Below are 6,140 nucleotides of genomic sequence, written 5' to 3'. Positions count from 1 at the left end.
CCAGCAGCCATCAGTCTTGCATCACTGGAGAGTGGCTCTGCGCATCACGGGTTGTACCGGTCGGAGAAATGTCACCCCCCAGTTCCCTGTATGGATTGCCAGGGGTTACAGCAAAGATTCGCAAACACTGACCGTCCAAACTGATCCTACAATCATTGATTTACTATGTAGGTAATAAAAGACTACTATGGAGGTTATTGACTGCTGCCAGGTTCCCCAATGGTATGAAAAAGATCCAATTAACAGAGCTACAAGAGTTCATGTTTGTAGCCACTGCCCACAGACTCCAATCCAATGCAGTCCTCGGTGTTTGCTGCTTTGTGTTACTCCCCTTTTTCTCCCAAATCAGCGGAATTTGAGGGCATTCAGCAGTTCTACCTTGTGATATCAGGATATAGTCCAATGATGTGAGCCATGCCGAACCACAAGTTTTAGGGAAAAGATTAGTTTAGGAGTGTCTTCCTTCCAACCAAAATTAATTTTTTTCTTACTGTATACCTGAATCTGAAGGATTCCTTCATGCTGAAACAATACTTGTTTGCTCCTCAGAGCATCTAGACTGGTGTGTTGGCTAATTCCCACTCGTGGATGTTGATACTGAATTTAGGAAGGGTGGCTGCACTACAGCGGGGGCTTTAATCTCACTAGCTCAAATAACGACATCAGCAATAATGCAGCAGCACGCGCTTGAAGGCAGACTGGTAACCTGAGTACCTGACTCAGGTCCTTGGCAGGCTCAGGCTCTGCCGTGCACCTTCTCTGGCTGTTACCTGAGCTAGGCAGGTTAAAGCCAGAGTGGGTTTCCTTAACGCGCTGCAGTGACATCTTCCACTAACAGTATCTAGGTCACCGCAAGGGTCTTGATGTATTTGAATAATGCCATGATTTTAAAGTACTGCGATGTCACTTTAAAACACAGTAATAATTTTTTTTTAGACAAATTCCTGATTGCTGCTGATTTTGTTAAGAGGAATAAACATAATACCATTTAATAAGCAAGCAATAGGAATATATAAACTCATTATCCCGTACAGATATTATACACGCCTGAAAGATTAACCATGTCGTTCTCATGCAGTCCTGATGATTTTATGATAATATGCCTACATTTTAGCCACTGAAGCTTTGCAAACCAATTTGAATTTATCTATTTCTTGACAATACAACTCTCATTACCGGATACATTTTGTACCAAGGAGATCATTATGTGGAAATCTGCTAACTTGCTCTTTCTACTCTTCATTCGTTCACATGGGATATTGTTCTTTGTGAGGGTAATTCTTCCTACCCTTGCATAAATACACCTTACTGAAGTGCAATATGGAGCATGTAGGGAAAGCTATCTCCAAATTTAGCCCTGAAATAATTACAATTTCTGAATATAGTTTTGGTGAAAGTTCAGGCAAATGGAGTTATAAAGTTGTAGCCCACATATTTGCCACTGCACAGAGTCAGAGAAAAGCCTCAGTGGGCGAACTGCTGTATGTGGTGCCCAGCACAATGCTGCAGAGGGCACAGAGTTGTCCTCCTACCAAATTTCATTGATAGCCTCTTGGTCGAGTGTTGTGCAGCAAAACCATTACGGTGCATTGGCTGTTGTTCCCACTTCTGCGTATGCTTTTCATCTGAAGCGGTCGCTAGTTTAAAAAACAGAACAAATTACAGGAGCAGAAAACAGAAGCTAAATTCCTCTCTTACAATAACTAGGAAACACAGGGAAGCCTTCTGCTGCATTTTCTTGCTCTGTTCTTTGGGTTTCATTTTGCACAGTAGCACGTTTTTAACAGGAGTGTTAGATAGCCACCCACCAAACCGTAATGCCTCAGCCTGTAGCCGGGGAGGAGGCTATGGTCCAAGCAGGTAGGAGAGAGACACATTTGGACTTTCCTACCAGGATGAGCTTGGAGAGCGTCTTCCCTTTCCTGGGTATTTGCTCTACTGCCTAGATCAGCCCATACAACAAATGACATCAAAAGCAGCCCACGGTGTTAAAAAGAAATTGGTAACCTCATTCTGTTCCTTCAAGAGCGCTTATAGACTCGTACACATGAGATGTGTGGGCCCGGGATCCTGAGCTGATGGAAACACCTACACGCTGGCTATGCAAAGCAAGTCTAATACACCCCTTGTTTGATGTTTCCTGCAACCAGGTCTCTGCTCTGTAGGTGGGAGGTTCCACTTGCCCTTGGGAGGTGTCTAACACTCTCCGGGCTATAAATAGAAAGACGAGGTACCTGACTCTGGGTATTATATTGCACTCTGGCAGCCTGATACCTAATAGCTAGATGTTGTAGCACATTTGTAAGCTCCCAGCTTTCACTAGAGCTAGTCTGAAATGCAAACTAGCAATGTTATAATGCAAAGTACAGTTGGAAACAAAGCCTGAGTAGTTTTTATCTCAGCATATCGTTACATCCTCTGTTATTTACGGTGTGTTTACACTGAATGTTCCCTGCTGTTACAGATTTCAGTCAAAAACCTGCGTTAGCACTACAAGTGAAAGGATCCTGCAGCTGGATTCGTCCTCCAAGGCCCAAAGCCACATTCTGAAGGAAATCACATTTGTTTCCAAACAGACTCAAACCCTGTTGGTTTTCTTCCATGGGGAAGAGGGAGTGGGAATTAACCCAAGAACAAATGCTGGATTCAACCATAAACCCCTGCCGAGACCGAACTTTTTGTTGTTTCCAGGGACTGTTTGGAGAGGGTTACTTTGGGTGAATTGTACTTTTATCTCCTTTAGCAAAAGCAGATGAAGAAACCGCTTAGTGCGGTGGTATTGGATGATGTTTCAGCAGTGTTAAGTAGGTTTCTAATTGAGTTAGGCCAGGACCATTGCGTTTTCATTTGAAATGAGCATCCTTTTCCCTAGCTTAGACAAGACTTCTAGTATTTTATTTTTTTATTTTGGCTTAAAACCTGTATGTATTTTTTCTCAGCATGCATCTCCTTTGTGTCTCCATTGCCCAGAAGCAGAACATCTTGTATGGAAGCTGGATGCGACTGCTGGAGTTAAGTGTTTCACGGCTAAAACAAATACAAAGGCGATACGGAACAGCCTGGTTTAGAGAGTACAACAATGCAAAGCTTTGAGGAATATGACCGTTGAATTAAGATGGAAACAATAAAAGAGCTATAATGACTTGGTTAATCCTATGTACTCTGACAGAGTTAAACTTCTCCAGGTCTCCGATAAGATAGGACTGGTTTTCTTTATCTATTGTTTTTTTAATGTTCAAGGCTACAGAAATGCAAAAGTGCCAGATGGCCATGTAAGCTAAACAATGTACAAAATCTTTCTTATATTATCACTAAATGCCCTGGGGGGCGGGGGGAGAAAGGTTATTTAATCATTAGAAGTCACTTAGCAGCAAATGGCATTTAGCTGTCTTTATCAACTTACAACAAAAGATTGGGTCTGTACCGTTGTGGGGCCTTCTTGTAATATGACAGGGCATGTATTTCATTCCCCTTCAAGTCATCTGGTGATATCTTGTGTGTCAGTCTGTGGCACCATGCTAGTAAAAAGGTTTTTTGCCACGTGCACAAACAAATCACCATGGTCCTATACCAAAATACAGAATTTTCCCCTGGAACGCATGAAGCTACTGTGTCAGCAGCAGCTAAATCCCGTTGTTGTTCTGGGGTTTTGTTACGGTCCAGAGGAGAAAGTACTGGAGGGATGAGGAACTGTAGGTTCTGTTTTCCGTCCTGTCACTGATCTGCTATTTGACCTTCAGCAACTCATTTTACCTCTATCTTCCCTCCTGTCCTCGCTTTGTCTTTGTATATAGCGGCCGTAGCCAACAGGGACTCCAGAGACTTTGGGAGATTCATCGCAGCCATCTGAGATGCCATGTTAATGTGATCCTGCATCTTGGCTAATTAGCTCTGCCCCTCGTCAGGACTACTGTGGCACAGTGCTGTGCTGACACACTTATACTGCTTTTTAGCTTGAGAACGGTCTCAAGGATCTTCTCACAATATTGCATTATGCAGAATAAGTAGTGTCTCCACTGCTGCCCTCCTGCAGCTCAGAGAAACCAGGCCTTTTGGGTTTGCCAGCCCTGCTCTCAGCCTGGATCATCTGTGGTCCCCTGCGGGGACCTGCATCCCTCCCTGCTTCCCTCTAAGCAGAAACGAACTGCTGAAATCTTTTGAGGGGGAAGGCTCCTTCTTGCATGAACCCCTTAGGCTCAAGCTACCATCTGGTGCCACCACTCAATTCCCCTTTTCCCAATGCCTTCCCTTTGCATTTCACTCTTGTTCTCAATACCTTGGCTTTTGGAGGACTTCTCTGGTGCCCATCTCTTTCTCCCTGCAGGCTGAAGGCTTCGCGGGGACGGCACAGAGAAGATGGCTGGGGTGATGCTTGTGTGACGAACCACTGCCCAGGGGCTGCGCAGCCGTGCCTCCTAGGATACATCTACACCAGGAACAGCAGGTCATGTTTTCCTCTGTCGAGGGCAGCATCTGCGCAGAGGATGGCAAAGGATATTCAGTGATTGTGCCGGGGAGGTAACGTTGGCCAAACAAGCTAGCTGGCAAGGCTGGCACTGCGCTGGTGGGGTTCCAGTACCCTGAAGGACTACCCCTTCACACTCCCAGTAACCTCCCAGCAGCTCTTTTGGCCCTGCAGTCAGGAGTTAAGTAGCTTTTAAAGCCAGAAGGTCTACCAAATGAGTTTCTTTGGCCTCCTGCAGAGGACTGTGTAGATTTTTAGCCTGTTATCACCATATTCAATCCACTTGTAAGCCGCCGGTGCCAGGCAGTGGGCTGGGAGCTGGCACCCCTGTTGCTTTCAGTGCCACGTTGGTCACTAAACCTCACAGCAGCCGGCACCCCGGCATTAAGGTCCGAGCCTGGAGACACCGGGGCGAGCAAGGCTGCGGGGGCCGCACGCCTGCCAGCGCTGGGGACTACGGGGAGGCCTCGACCCTGCCGGTCCCCTGCACCGGGGTCTGCCTTGAAACGTCTCTGGCCTCGAACCTGCTGACCGGGACCCCACGGGCCCGGCCCCGCTCTGGGGAGACCGCTGAGGCCCTGAGGAGAGCTCTGGGCCCGGGAAGGGCCGCGGCCAGGAGCCCCCGCGGCCCCGAGGAGCGCTCCGAGCCCGGAGGAGACCCCCGAGGCCCCGAGTCGGGCCCCCGGCCCCTGCGCCGCCCGCCCGGCGGTGCCTGGCACGGCGCGGGGGCGGCCGGCGGTGCCGCGGCCCTCCCCGGCGGGCCCGGGCCCGTCCCGCCCCGCCCCGCCCCGGGCGCGGATTGGCGCGGCCGGCGCGGCCCCTCCCGCCGCCGCGGCTGGGCACAGGGGGATCCGGCCGCGCCGCGCCGAGCGGAGCCCAGCCTGGCGGCTCCGCGCAGCCCGCCGCCGGGACGCCCCCTCCTCCCCGCGGGAGCGCGGCCGGCCCCGCTCCGGGTAGGCTTCTCGCGGCGCGGCGGGGCCGGGACGGGCGGGGGGAGGCGGCTCGGCTCGGCTCGGCTCGGCGCCGCGGGCTGGGGCGGGCAGGTGGGCGGCCAGCAGGCCCCGCACGCACCGCCCGCTTTCCCGGCCGGTCATGGCGGCTCCGGGGGCCGCCGAGGGGCCGCTGGCCGCCCGCCGGACGGGGCTGCGCGGCGCCGGGCCCCGCGGAGGGCACCGGGCCTCCTCGCTCCCCCGGCGCGGCGCCTCCCCGCCGCCGGCCGCCCTCTCTCGGGTTTATTTTATTTCATTTTATTTTATTCTGTTTTACTCCCGGTGCTCCCCTCCGCGTCGGCACCCTTCTCCCGTGCCGGGGCACCGCGGTGTCGGAGAGGGCCGCCTCCCTGGGGGGGTTTTACCGTGCTTCCCCCGTTGTGCCCCCTCCCCGGCTCCGCTGGCAGCGCTCCCGTGGCCTTCCCGCCTCCCGGCGGGCCCGGCCCGGCGGGTCTGACAGCGTGAGCCCGCTGCGGTGGTGGCGGTGGGGGAAGGACCGCTCCGGGGGTGCCGGGTCCCGGCCCCTCCGCACGGCCCAGGCCGGGCGTGCGGGTCGCGGAGCGGCTCTCCGCCCCGGCGGTTGCATAACGCGGCCGACCCACGCGTGGCCGGAGTGGGGGTCTAGGGGGTGCGGGGGTCGTCCTGGCCCCCTCCCAGCCCCCCGCTTTTTATGGGTGACGGTCTCT

At 52.4% G+C, this 6,140-nt stretch overlaps 1 protein-coding gene and 1 long non-coding RNA gene across 5 annotated transcripts in view; one reads left to right on the top strand and one right to left on the bottom strand.

The window, feature by feature from the left end:
- Nucleotides 1-2,927: 2,927 nt before the first annotated feature.
- LOC140653134 (uncharacterized) lies at nucleotides 2,928-5,215 on the bottom strand. The gene is made up of 3 exons (XR_012043020.1): nucleotides 4,677-5,215; nucleotides 4,277-4,473; nucleotides 2,928-3,027 (listed from the first exon to the last, which is right to left on the bottom strand). It is a non-coding gene; the product is annotated as an uncharacterized lncRNA (long non-coding RNA).
- A 62-nt stretch (nucleotides 5,216-5,277) lies between these two features.
- Nucleotides 5,278-6,140, top strand: part of FBXO34 (F-box protein 34) — a 40,572-nt gene continuing 39,709 nt past the window's right edge. For 2 of the 4 annotated variants that reach the window (XM_072863677.1, XM_072863676.1), the window contains exon 1: nucleotides 5,285-5,418. The gene's annotated coding sequence lies outside the window, so the exon portion shown is untranslated. Of the gene's footprint in view, nucleotides 5,419-6,140 lie in introns of all 4 variants that reach the window. The other 2 variants (XM_072863680.1, XM_072863678.1) reach the window with 2 other exon arrangements.

The sequence above is a fragment of the Ciconia boyciana genome, chromosome 6 (assembly GCF_034638445.1).
Source record: "Ciconia boyciana chromosome 6, ASM3463844v1, whole genome shotgun sequence".
NCBI lineage: Eukaryota > Metazoa > Chordata > Aves > Ciconiiformes > Ciconiidae > Ciconia > Ciconia boyciana.
This window is presented reverse-complemented; position numbering and strand designations above follow the sequence as displayed.